General features: G+C 41.0%; 1 long non-coding RNA gene across 2 annotated transcripts; it reads left to right on the forward strand.

Annotated features, from left to right (window-relative positions):
• Positions 1-704: 704 nt before the first annotated feature.
• LOC135200598 (uncharacterized) lies at positions 705-13,782 on the forward strand. Of its 2 annotated transcripts, none has more exons than XR_010311335.1 (3): positions 705-785; positions 13,186-13,440; positions 13,619-13,782. It is a non-coding gene; the product is annotated as an uncharacterized LOC135200598 (long non-coding RNA). The 2 variants fall into 2 exon arrangements; XR_010311336.1 differs by lacking the exon at positions 705-785 and adding an exon at positions 850-1,611.
• Positions 13,783-14,561: the final 779 nt, after the last annotated feature.

The raw sequence follows: 14,561 nt of genomic DNA on the forward strand, positions 1-14,561 counted from the left end.
CAAATTTGATATATATATATATATATATATATATATATATATATATATATATATATATATGTATTTGCTTGTTTTCCAAATTTGATATATATATATATATATATATATATATATATATATATATATATATATATATATATATATATATATATATATCAAATTTGGAAAACAAGCAAATACACACAATGTCAAACTAAAAAAAAACAATGTGCCAAATAGAAATTTTGGATGTCAATCTGGTTTGAAAAGTGCCACATACATATATCAATATATGTGGATTTGTGTGTTACTTCTCAAACATAATTGGTATCAAAATTTGATTTGGCATTTGTTTTTCACTTAGCATATTTTTTAGCACATTTTCTTATGTTTGCCAAATTTGAAATTATGTTAAACCTACTCATTTGAAACATTCCACCAAGACACTATGAAGAGGAATATACTTTTTTTGCTTTTATTTGTAGACCTTTTTGAAAAATAGGAAAGAATTAAAAAAAGAACTATGGCATTACAGAGAGAAAAAACTTTACCAAACACAAGATGAATGAAATAGTTATATAGATCTACAGATACCTTACATAAACAAAGGAGGAATAACAACAAGCAAGGGAGGAGCTGTTTCAAAGACAAACACCGCCTACTACTACTACTACACTCACGTGGACTGGCTGAGGTCAAATTTAAAACCATGAAATTTTCCCGTTCTCTGAAGAGCACTACTGCTGACCATTGTCTGCAGGCGCAAATCATCACCAAGAAGAACAAACGTGCTTTGTAAGACAATTGTGAGTAGCAAGAGTTTGCATATTAAGTTCATGTGTTTAGCTACTAGGTATGTGGGTTAGGCTATCAAGAGGAACAAGTACCTGTGAATAAGCTAAATTCTTTAAGAGTAGGACAACCTCGGAATGGTAGCTACTACTAGTTGTGTTATTAGAGCGGGGTCCAGACTCCAGATGCCACTAAAGCCAGGTCAGGGCACGGAACCCTAAACGAGATTGGATAGGCAAGTTCTGGATAGGTCATGAGTGGCATTCTAGGAAAACTAGTTCCTGGATCCTAAGCTTATTTCCTTGTTAGTTTTACTCATTATTCAGTTTAACTTTGTTAGTACTTAAAACTGTTTACAGGTATTCTCCTACTTATGGAAAAATCATATCTCGAATATACCCTAGCCTACACTAGGGTAATTTGCACCATCTCTACATATAGGGTAGCCTAGCCTACACTACTTTATACATAGGTATACAGCATAATAATTATTAGTTTCAGCATATTTTCTAGGTTCAATGTAGGCTATGTGTGCTTATGAAAATTCAGTACGAAGTAATTGAATAAAATTAAAGTGTTGGCCTAGTGTAGACATACGAATACAGTAGCGTAGCCTACAGTATTCTCTATATTACACATGCGGTATAGTAATTTATTAATTGATATAAGCCAATTCTGGAGGTTCAGTGCATTCTGACTATGATATATTAGTAGAAAAAAAAATTGGACACAAAACGAGAATCAGTCAGACATCTGTACAATTGAGTGATGTCAGGCTGCTGATGGCTGCATATAATTATGAAATAAGTTCTACACCACTTCACTGTATCCAATAATATTGTAGGTATTCTTGTATTATGTATTGCATTATAAAATACTAACTTAAAGGTAGTGGTCAATGTTTTGATTTAGAAATCAGTTGGTGGCCCATACAAGTTTATTTTGCCATATTTAGGGTAAAAAACCGCATGGTACAGGGGTGGACCATGTACGATCAATGTGTACAACCCCAACAAAAGTACTCATAACGCGTCCTGACATCGGAGATGGGCATCAGACGCAACTTGTTGTTGGTGAGAAACGGAGCTAAAGACCTTTACTCCGGTGTCAGGACACGTTATAATGTACTTTTCTTTGGGTTGTACACATTGATCGTACATGGTCCACCCCTGTACCAAGTGGTTTTTTACCCTAACTCAATTATGAGCAAATTTTCTAGCTTCTAGTTAGCATAAATGAATTTTCCAGATATTTACTTATATGAGACAAGGTCATTTTTTCGTTAGACAACGTGTTTAAGTTGAAATATGACTTGAATACATTTGTTGTGAACTAAATTATTTTTTTGTTCATTAAAAGATTGCATCAGGGGCATGTTTTTTTGTGTAAAAAAAAATTACATGATTCCATTCACTATTTTCACTTGGTTTCAGCGTAATACAAGCTTTGCATTATCTTTTATTGGTCTAAAAAAAACTGTAAAATGTGTTATTTCAAGCCCAATAGTTTTGATAAAATGATTTTCTCTCAATTTTATCTACGGTTGTGTTTTGATGGCACAATTTTATCTATGGTTGTGTTCGATGGCAACAAGTTTACAGGAGGTTTTATCCCTTTGCTATTGCATGATAGTCATTAGCAGTATATTTCCTTGCTGAGCTTTGATCTATAGCAAATAAACTTTCTGCATAAAAACATAATTTCCTATGCTACATATCACCATTTATAACATGACTGCGGTAATTGCTTACTATCATTCGGTTGTTCATGACTACACATTTACATTTACACAATTATAACGTTAAAACAATACCTTCATCATTCTCTTTGCTGTTTCAGACTTTTTTAACTAGAAGACGGATAAATTTAGGCTATTGTAATTTGGTCCCTCTCTTCGCTCCCTGAGTGTACTCTGCTGCCTGCGTCATTGTGAGGGAAATTTTAAAATAATTTCAAAATATTGTCGTATCAGTATTAATTGTTAACCCCATCGTAAAATCGGATTATCATAGGACAAATTATTGTAACTTGAACACTACCTGTATTTTAATTCATGTCTATTGTCCTTTTCTGCAACAATAGTAACCCCCCAAAATTAAAGATGTTTCCAAATTAGATATAACACAATATTCTACTTTAATTTTTAACCCACCCAACCCCCTTTCATTTCTTTTTCTTAATATAACTGAGGCAGGGCAGGGCAATGCTACTTAGCTTTGACATCCATCGCTTCCAGGTATAAGAACATTCTTATTTTGTGGGCTATCCTTATGTATTCCCCCAGTTTTTCTGTTAGAGGGATTTCCATGTCTATATTTAACGTCCTGATCTGTTTTTTTAATTGATTTACACATGAATAAATGTTCGGTGATGTCCTCCTCCACTGCATATATCACAGACCTCGTCCTGAAATTTACCCAAGAAGCTAGCCTTTAAGTTCAACATATTCAGTCTGGCTTTCATTATGATACATGCGTCCTTTGTTTCCAGTTCCCTTATGTTTTTGTTTTCCTCAGCTTCTTTATTTCTTTCCTCTTTTGTTTGAAAGTCTCAGATATCTTGATTAATTCTTATTTATTTATTTCCTTATTCAGTGCTTTTTTTTGGCATACCTCATTCCATTAATTTCTATATTATATTTGGTACATGTGTTCACAAGCTTTTTGTCCAACATTGTCCATAAGGGGCTCTTAATTGCTCTTCTACTATTTCTTTGATTGATCTTTGTTTTGAAAAACCTGCACATATACTGCTCATCCTGATCTCTGCTTGCTCTTTTATTCTGGTTCTATGTCAACGTGTTTCATTTCTTGTACCTTTTTTTGGCATAGCTCATTCCCATTTATTTCTATAATAATATTTTGGTACATGTATTTCACCGAACTATTTTGTCCGAAAATTGGTCCCATAAAGGGCTTCTTAATTGCTCTTACATGACTATTTCTTTTTTTTGATTGCTTCTTTTTTTTTTTTAACCTCAGCACATATACTGCTCCATCCCTCATCTCTGCTTGCTCTCTTTTTAGTTCTGGTTCAATATCCAACGTGTTTTTCATTTCTTGGTTAACCTTTTTTGGTTTTTTGGCAATATCTCATTCCAGTTTATTTCTAATAATTATTTGGTACTATTATTCACCGAACTATTTGTCCAAAATTGTCCATAAAGGGCTCTTAATTGCTCTTCTGCTATTTCTTTGATTGCTTCTTTTTTTTTTTTTAAACCTGCACATATACTGCTCATCCTCATCTCTGCTTGCTCTTTTATTCTGGCTCATAGTCAACATGTCTTATTTCTTGGTACCTTGCCTTTCCATTTATTATAGCCCTATTTTGGCTTCTGATTCTGTGACTGTATTTACAGTTTCTACCATATTTGCAGTGCCCCTCTTTGAAACGCTTACATTCTCATCTTTGGTCTACCTAATTTTGTCGTACTATAGTCCTATTCTGGCTAATGACTCTGTGGCTGTATTTACAGTTCCTGTCATATTCACAATATAAACCCTCTTTGTAAAGAACTTATATACTGTCCTTTGGTTTACTCTTTTTCTGCCCTGGCCTGTTCTTTTGGGATCTTTTATAAATTCTGCTTTTCCACTTGTGCTGGTACTCACAAGTCTCCTTTCTTTGCACTTTCCTGTCGTAACCGTTGCAGGGTACTCACAAGTCTCTCCATTTCTTGCACTTTCCTGTCGTAAGCGCAGGAACTCACAAGTCTCCTTTCTTGCACTTTCCTGTCGTAAAGAACCTGCACTCTGCTCTTGGTAGCTTATCCTTATCTTCATATGTTAGGTGCACTTTGATTTTCCCACCCCTCTGTTAATCGTGGTCCCTGTTCATGGGCTTCGCTATTTCAAGCATTGCTTGTTGTCAGGGTTAGGTGAGTTACTCTCTAGTCTTGACATTATTTTAGTGGTCCTTTCCGTGATTGTACCTTGTTTGTTTTCCATATTCTTCACTAGGTTTTCATTTAGGGTTTTCAGGTCTTCCATGAAAGCTCCATGATTGCTGACTGTCATGTTTTCTGCAATTTCTCTGTTTCTCCAATTGCTTTTTCTAATTTTTCTTTGTATGATCTGCAATCAAATTCTTTGAGTAACTTTAGTTCACCAATTGATTTATTCTCCTTTTTTACTTTCTCTGCACTTTTTATTCCATCCAACACCATATTTCCAAAATTCTTGGTGATCTGGGATTTTTCCTCTATCCTTTCTCATAGCAATTTCCTCATCCTGACTTATTGACCCTTTTTGCCTGTACCCTCCATTACATTCTATACAAATACTAGTGTTTTCTTCCTCTTAGCATCTCATGCAATACCTATATAAGCTTGTTTTCAGCAATTTCTCAGTTTCTTCAATTGCTTTTTCTAATTTCTCTTTGTATGATCTGCAATCTTCTTTGAGTAACTGCAATACCAATCTAGGCCTTTTTTCCTTTTCTGTCATTTTTATCGACCTCAAGAAATTCTTCATTCGAGGCTTGTTTAGACCTGTGCAGAACAATTTTTTGCATTTATCACACTTGGCTTTCGTCTTCTGGGCCTAGCTGGACCTTGCAATTGCCCACATGGGCATGACTCCTTCCTATCCACTTGTCAATTCCTTGTGGGTGGATGTAGCTAAAAATCATCGTCGTGGTCTAAATCTATTAGCTTACTGTTGTCATGAGGCCGACCTTTTGAACATTCTTTGATGTCTAAACAAGGAGACGTCACTCCTCTAGAGTTTTATCTATGCTTCTTTTAACTTTGGCCTTTTCTGGAATTCATTCCGGGGGGACTTCAATTTCCATGACCTGTTGTTTTCCACCTTCCACCATGTTTGTTTCCCTGACTGGCTGGATGTCTCCACCAACAACACAACTGTACCTTACCTTTCAATCTAGATCTGAATTCTCCCTCTGCTAATTAATTTACATCACACCTCCCACTAGGTTGCTTTGCCATTCATAAAATTGGTACCCACTTTCAATTAGGACAACAAGCCAAAAATAAGCTTTTGTACAAGTAACTTACCCAGCATATATATACTTAGCTATAGACTTGGTCGTCCCGACAGAATTTCAAAAACTCGCGGCACACGCGACAGGTAGGTCAGGTGATCCACCATTCCCGCCGCTGGGTGGCGGGGTCTGGAACTATTCCCGTTTTCTAAGCCATAATTTCTCTGTCGGTTGAACGGACAACACCTATTGTTCGTATTCCTCCATCTTGGATTTCAACTCGTTTGCCGAGAATTTGGATTGGTTTTTTGGTGACGTATTCTGTTTTTTCTCTGGCTTGGCATACGCTTATTGTGGACTGTTTTTTTCGACTTTGGTTTTGACTACTCTTTCACGATGTCTGACGCTAAGGCTTCACCTATGTTTTAGAGTTTGCAGTAGGGAAGACTGTAAGGTTAGGCTGCCTAAATCGGCATTGGATCCTCATAGTATTTGCTCTAAATGCAGGGAGAATGAATGTTCTTTTATTAACACCTGTGTGGAATGCGAGAACCTTACGGAGCTTGAATGGAAGGAATTATCATCATATGTTAGGAAGCTTGAGAGAGATAGAGTGAGAAAGGCTTCAGCTAGGTCATCTAGTAGATCTTGCTCCTTAGAACAAGAAATTAACTCTCCTTTTAACAATTTTCCCTTAGCTTCAGCTGCTTCTCCCTGTTCTGAATCCAAAGATTCTTCGTCAGAGAGGGAAAATGTAAAGCTTCAATTAAGAAACTTTCAAGCTCAGCTACGAGCTCTAAACCAAGGTAAGAGTGGTGATAGTGATTTGTGCAGTGTCCCCAGTGCAGTGGAGGGGGCGTCTGGACGGTTCCTCATTGCTCCTAGGCCTAGACCTCTTCCAAACTCCCAGGACCAGGGGAGGGGGAGGAATGTCGAAAGCCGCAGGGAGGATGCAGAACATCCCCAACGGTCAGGCGTCCCTTCGGCAGATCCTGTTGTTAAGTCCCAGGCTGCCTCGGATTGCCGTAGAAAAGGCGTCCTAAAGGAGTGTTTTTTCGGCCTCAGAATCTTCCTCTCCTAAACGAGGATGGAGTTCGGCCTCCTTTCGGCGCCCTTTGAAGAGAGCCTGGAAGGCGGCCTAAAGGGAGACGCGGCTGACTCCAGCCCAGAGCGTTTTCCCGAGGATTGGCCTTCGGGACCTAAGAAGACGAGACAAGAGGATCCTGCTCTTCAGGATCCTACCAAGAAGTTTTTTGGTCAATCTGCAAGAGCAGTTAGCTTCGCTCGTAGGCTCTTTTGCTAAGGACTCTACAAGGAGGAAGGATGTCTCGCTCCCTGTTTAAGAGTTCCGCTAAGCGTCCTGCTTCGTATAGGAGAGAACTCTCACGATCTCCAGGGCGTTTATCGCCTTCGTCGAGAGACTCGTCTGATAGGAGTTGTTCTCCTGAGAGAAGAGCCCTTTCGCCCTATTAGGGCTGTCTTTCCCCAGCGCCCTCTTAGACGCAGCGAATCGAGCAGGAAGTCTCGATCGGTTTAGGTGCAAGGAACCGGAAAACCGATTTAGGTATCAGGACCTCCCTTGGGTCTCAGGACAGGAGCCAGACAGGCGCAAAGAGGCAGCAAGACGCAAGAAAGGGCGTCAAGAGCCTCTTAGAACACAGGATTCAGGACGTCAGGATTCTGCTAGAAGGCAGGAATCAGGACGCTATGAGCCAGGACGCCATGAGTCGGGCGCCAGGAGTCAGGGCGCCAGGGGTCAAGGGCGCCAGGAGTCAGGGCGCCAGGAGTCAGGGCGCCAGGAGTCAGGGCGTCAGGAGTCAGGGCGCCAGGAGTTATGACGCCAGAAAACAGGACGCCAGGAGTACGTTAGGCGTCAAGTGGTTAGGGCGCCAAGAGCCTGTTTAAGCGTCAGGAATCAGGACGCGGGGATCTTTTCAAGCGCCCTGAATCAGGACGCCCACAGGACAGCCTAGCAAGCGCCACGAACCGACGAACCTAGACAACAAGAGTCTAGTAGGCACAAGAGTGTTTCCGACAGACAGGAGCCTCACTCTTCGTATAGGAGTGCTAATGTTCCGCGCTCCCCTTCTCGGGAAAGGAGTTCTTCTCCCGGGAAGAGCCAGATCACTCCAAAACGATCTCCTTCTGTAGATCAGTTGGACCAGGTATCGGAAGACGAAGAGCCTGTAGATGTAGCAGTTTCGGACTACAAGAGACTTTCTCTTTTGCTACTAAAGGAGTTCGGAGACTCCCTTCATCCTGCGGACCCTCCTTCACCAGGATCGTTGATGTCCACAGCACTAAAGCTCTCAAATCGTCTTCCTTCGTTAAGATGCGCCCCGCTCTTTGTATGCAAAGGCATTAAAAACTTTTTCAGAGTGGTTGACTTCCAGAAGGGAAGCGGCAAGACAGTTTTTTCCTGCCCTCCTTCCAAGTTAACAGGCAAACCAGGAAGGTGGTACGAGACCAAAGAGCCGATGGGGTTAGGTCTGCCTTCTTCCGCGGATGCGGATTTTGCTTCCTTAGTGGACTCTGCTAGGAGGAAGTCGTTGCTGTCTGCTAAGGCGACTTGGGGCATGTGTGAGCTGGACCACCTTCTAAAGGGCCTCTTTAAAACCCTAGAAGTCTTCAACTTTATGGACTGGGCTTTAGGAGCATTAGCGAAGAGAGCTCAGGACACTGACTTTGTTTCCATGGAGGAACTTTCGAGCGTCCTGGCTTGCCTGGACCGAGCGGTCATGGATGGTTCTGTGGAAGTTGCCTCTCTTTTTGGAACGGGAGTATTGAAGAAGAGATCTGTCTTTAGCTCTTTCTTAGCAAGAGCAGTATCACCCTTGCAAAGGACATCTCTTCTTTTGCTCCTTTATCCCCGCACCTTTTTCCACAAGAGACGGTTAGAGAGGTGTCGAAATCTCTTACGGAGAAGGCAACTCAAGATCTCCTCACGCACTCAGCCAAGAAGTTTAGGCCGGCAGTGCCTTTAGAGAAGAAAGAAGAGACCCTCTTTTGTTCAGCCCTTTCGAGGGGCCTCCTCTTCTAGAGCCCCTCTTAGAGGTAGAAGACCAGAGAAAGAGTAGACCATCTAGAAGGTCCTTCGGGAAGTCTAGATGAACAGGAAGTCCTCCAGACGAAAGTAGGCGCCAGCTACTCCACTTTGCCAAAGTCTGGGCGCGAAGGGAGCTGACTCCTGGTCCCTCTCTATCCTGAAAAAAGGATACTTGATCCCCTTCAGGGAAAATCCTCCCTTGACGACAACTCCAAGGGAGTTGACCGCAAGATACTCGGATTCCGGTCCGAAAGCTTGCTATGTTTTGCAAGCAGTGGAACAGATGATTTCCAAAGAAGCGGTAGAACTGGTTCAAGATCTCCAGTCTCCAGGATTTCTACAATCGGCTATTCCTGGTACCGAAAGCATCGGGGGGATGGAGACCAGTTTCTAGACGTCAGTGCCCTGAATTTCTTTGTCTTGAAGAAGAAATTTTCAATGGAGACGTTTTCCTCTGTTCTATCTGCTCTTCGTCCAGGGGACTGGATGGTGTCCCTGGACCTTCAGGATGCGTATTTCCATGTGCCAATTCATCCGGCAGCAAGGAAGTATCTGAGGTTCATGTTCCAAGGGAAAGTGTTCCAGTTCCGAGCGATGTGCTTCGGACTTTCGACTGCCCCTCAAGTCTTTACGGACATCATGAAGAATGTAGCTTATTGGCTACATCTGGAAGGGATCAGGATAATCGTTATATCTGGACGATTGGCTAATAAGAGCCCAATCGGAGAAAAAATGTCTGGAGGACCTATTAGTTACTCTAAAGTTGACAAAGTTCTTAGGACTTTTAGTAAATCACGAGAAAATCCATGCTGACTCCCCCAGCAGCAAAAGTATTGTCTATCTGGGGATTCAGATGGATTCTCGGGATTTTCTAGCGTATCCTTCGCAGGAAAGGAGAGAACGCTGCCTAGAAAAGGTGTCAGTCTTCTTAAGGAAAGAACATTGTTCCGCGAGGGAATGGATGAGCTTGCTGGGGACCCTCTCCTCGATGGAACAGTTCGTTTCCTTAGGAAGACTTCACCTACGACCCCTTCAATTCTATCTGAAGGAGAAGTGGGATTGGAAGTCCAACAATCTGGGAGAGACTTTTCCAATCTCGAAACGGATCAAGGAGAATATCCGTTGGTGGTTAGATCCACAGAAAACTAAGCAAAGGAATCTCCCTTCGCTTACAGAACTCTCGCCTAGCGTTGTTTGCAGACCTCAGATTCAGGGTGGGAGCGACCCTAGGTTCGCAAGAGGTGTCAGGCATTTGGGAAGGAGAACAAGTGTCCTGGCACATAACAAGAAAGAGCTAACAGCCATTCATCTAGCTTTGGTTCATTTCGAAAAGGAAACAGGTCTCAGTCTGGGGATTCAGATTCACTCGGACAACACAACAGCCCTCGCTTATATAAAGAAACAAGGGGGACGCATTCCTTTTCCCTGTACGAATCAGCAAAGGATCTGCTGATTTGGGCTTAGGAAAGGAAGATCTCTTCCTCACAAGGTTTGTGCAGGGAGAGAAAAATGTCCGGGCAGATCGTTAAGCAGAAAAGAACAAGTCCTACCCACGGAATGGACTCTCAATCCTCAGATTTGCCAACAACTTTGGCATCTGTGGGAAGGCCCAATATAGACCTGTTCGCGACCAACAAGAATCACAAGGTTAGAAACCTATTGCTCCCCGATCTCGGATCCTCAAGCAGTAGCAGTAGACAGCTTTCTGCTAGATTGGACGGGCTTGGACGCTTACGCCTTCCCTCCTTTCAATGATAGTAGGAGAAGTATTGAGGAAGTTCGCTTGCTCGGAAGGAACAAGAATGACCCTCATCGCTCCCTTCTGGCCGGCTCTCGATTGGTTCACAGAGGTGCTGGAGTGGTTAGTGGATTTTCCAAGATCGCTTCCACTAAGGAACGATCTTCTCAAACAACCCCACTTCGACAGGTTTCACAAAAACCTCCCCGCTCTAAGTCTGACCGCCTTCAGACTGTCGAAGGACTTGTCAGAGCAAGGGGCTTTTCACGAGAAGTGGCGAAGGCTATTGCAAGAGCCAGAGAGTCTCCACTTCTAAAGTATATCAGATCGAAGTGGGAGTTTGTTTTTTAGAAGATGGTGTAAGGAAAAGAAAATATCCTCCTCCAGTACCTCTGTAACTGAAATCGCAGATTTTCTCCTATATTTGAGAAAAGACTGTAACCTGGCAGTTTCAACAGTGAAGGGTTACAGAAGTATGATGCTGGCCTCAGTTTTTTCGACATAGAGGAATAGAATCTGACAAACAATAAGATCTTCATGACCTATATAAAGGTCTTTTGAGACCACGAAAGAACATGTAATCAAGAAGCCTAGCTGGAACTTGGATGTGGTCCTCAAGTTCCTAATGTCGGAGAAAATTTGTACCTTCTCACGCAGCTTCGTTTAGAGACTTAACAAGAAAGTCTTTATTCCTTTTTTGCGTTAGCAACAGCCAAGAGAGTGAGCGGTTGCAAGCTTTGGAAGGTAAAGTGGGGTTTAAGAAGGATTCAGCGATTTGCTTCCTTTCAACCATTTTTTCTAGCGAAAAATGAAAATCCCTCAAAGCCCTGGCCAAGAAGCTTTGAGATAAAAGGAATATCTTCATTAACAGGGAGAGAACTAGAAAGGACTTTGTGTCCAGTCAGGGCATCAAGTTCTACCTGGAGAAGAAGAAGTTGCTGAAAGGTACAGATGAAAGTCTTTGGTGCTCTGTAAGAGATCCGAAAAGAGCGATTTCTAAGAACGCCCTTACATTCTTCATAAAAGATAATAAGGGAAGCTCACCTTAAATGCGAAGAAGAGCATTTCAAGTTCTCAGAGTGAGAGCTCATGAAGTGAGAGCCATAGCTACGTCTATGGCATTTCACAAAAACATGGTCGCTTCAGAACTCTTATAGAATCGACATTTTGGAGATGTAATTCGGTGTTCGCCTCGAATTACCTAAGAGACGTTTAAAATTTCGTACGAAAAAGTGCTTTGCTCTGGGAGCGTATGTTTCGGCGAATTCAGTGCTGGGAGAAGGGGCTGAGGCTAATCCTTCCTATTTAGTTTAAGGCTTAAATTACTGTTTATTGGTGGTTGTTTTTTATTGGTTAATTGTCGAGGGAATAGGGACCCTCTTACAATTCATAGATTGTAACAAGACTAACATGGTCAGGTGATCGGGAATTGGCTTCACGTTGCTCTTTGTGATTTCTTTGTTTTATAACCTTAACTCTGGTCATGTAAGAGGGCGGGAGGTCTCCATTGATGTGACAAAAGGTCAAGGCTCTACCATGTAAGTGGGTCAGCCCCCATTGGTACGATCCAGTATAGGCTCTGTCGCGTAAGCGGGCTAGCCCCCATTGACACGATCCAAAGAGTTTATTCAACCATAGGTTCATTCCTCGTTGAAGCTCTTGAGGCCAAGCAGACTCATCGACAGTAGTCATGAAGTCTTCAGCCCAATAAGGTAGGAACTATGGATTAGTTATCCAAGAACATAGGTTGTTTTTTCCCTGTTTTTTAATGTATTTTAGTTTAAGTATTATTTTGTTTTAGCTGTCTCTTGCCCGCCACCAAGGGTGCCAATCAGCTAAGTATATATCTGCTGGGTAAGTTACTTGTACAAAAATGATATTGTTAAGATACAATAAAGTTTGTACATACTTACCTGGCAGATATATACGATTAATGGCCCACCCAGCCTCCCCTCAGGAGACAGGTGGAAGAGAAATTATGGCGGCTTAGAAAACGGGAATAGTCCAGACCCCGCCACCCAGCGGCGGGAATGGTGGATCACCTGACCTACCTGTCGCGTGTGCCGCGAGTTTTGAAATTCTGTCGGGACGACCGAGTCTATAGCTAAGTATATATCTGCCAGGTAAGTATGTACAAAACTTTATTGTATCTTAACAAAATTATCATTTTTCCCACACCATATCTTGATATTTTTCTGTCTCAGGTCCCCTGTATGTTCAAGAATTGTGAAGCTGGGGATTGTTCATTATGGCAAGTACATGGACCTTGAATCGTCATGCAAAAGAAAATTTAAGGACTATAGAGAACTTTGCATGGGAAATAAAAAAGCTACTGTAGAAAATAATTCACATACACAGGCAACTAGTGGTGAAATTTTTTAGCAACGATGGTTGTGAAAATATAGTCTTCTCCTAGCTTACTAATTGCTTGGCAATCTGTGTGTGTGTGTGGGGCTATCAACCTTTTTTCTTTTTGCTTATACAGATTTCCAAAGAGTATCTGTTGACAGTTTCCTCAATTTTTCAGTAAAATGAATATTGTAACTCAGATGGTACCTGTGTAACCAATAAAATCAGCTTTTATTTCCTGTGTTGGTGAAGCTATTTATGGAAGAGATTTGTGCTAACTACATTTAAATTAACACACTTCTGTTTAGATATTGGAAAATATTGATTTCTTTTTCAGTCTTGCGACCTCTTATGGTGGAAGTGATGCGACCTCGTGATGACAATGACAAAATTGGAAAGTAGGGTGCAAGATCAGCAGAAGTCACTAGAAATAATGATAGGTACCATCGAACATTTGAAACAAACTCAGGCTGCTGCACCCACTGGACCTGATTTATCCCTGCTGGACGGATTGCTACCAATACAAAGATATGTAGACTTTGAGGACTTTGAACAACAGATAAATGGGGACAGTCCCCTTAGAAAGTCACTGGTAAGCTACATGTCAGTTTACCGTGATATGCACAATGATGTTTATTATGCTTCAGTACTGAAAACTTTTACTTTGACATTACTAAAGATAAGAAAAGGCCATAGTATGTAGAATGATTTCATTACTAATAATTATCAAAAACTTTCGTATAACCACTCTTATTGAATGTTATTTCTAGGTACATAGACTCTAGATTCTTGGGGGAGCAACCGTCAGCAGTCAAAACCATGATTGACTTCTGCATGACAAGTGGACTCCTGTATGAGTTCAACTGGGAAGGTCGTCTTGGCTGGAAGACGAAAACAAATACATGCAAGAAAGGGTTCAAGAACACGACATTGTGTGGATTATAATAAGTGAGTGCTGTATAATGTGTTAGGTGTAGGGTATGGCTTTGCAGTGTGTAAATTGGCACTTTGTAGAACTGCCTATTGCTAGCTTTTAGATGGGGATGCAGATGCAGTGAAGTGCCATGGATGCTGGTAGATAGTCAAAATATAAGTACTGTATGTGAACCTTCAAAACATGAGTTGCATTGTATTTCATCCACACATTCAGTAACGTTTAAAAGTAATGCAAAGTAATCCATTATAAAAGTGCAGTGTATGTTAAAGCACAGAAACCATAAGTGCCATTATCATTTAGCCTTGGCAGGGGTTAACACCAAAATCAAATCCTACAAAGTTAAAAATGACTTAAACCTTAATTGTTAACCCTTTAAATGAATTTGACATCAAAACTTCTAAAGTTGGATACTGCCATAGCCTCTGTACCAATGTCTTCCACTGTCTTGGATTTGAGTTCACTTGCTTGAGAGTACACAAAGTTGCACCATTTTTTTCTTGTCCACTTTACCTTCCTGTATAGGGTTACTTTTCCTACTCGACCCCTTGGGTTCAGAGGTTTATGCTTTTCTACTTAGATTTTAACTCGAATTGTAATAATAGTGGTATAAGTAACTGAATATAAAGGCTTTTATATTGTTGGACTATGTGTAGTACTGCAGATATGCAATTTACTAATATTGATTATCCTTTTCAGATATTCTGGTGAACAAGACAATTATCAACTGATGAAACTGAAGTAGGGAAAACTATGATGATTTATCTAAGAAATGCATG

This window comes from Macrobrachium nipponense, chromosome 27 (assembly GCF_015104395.2).
Source record: "Macrobrachium nipponense isolate FS-2020 chromosome 27, ASM1510439v2, whole genome shotgun sequence".
NCBI lineage: Eukaryota > Metazoa > Arthropoda > Malacostraca > Decapoda > Palaemonidae > Macrobrachium > Macrobrachium nipponense.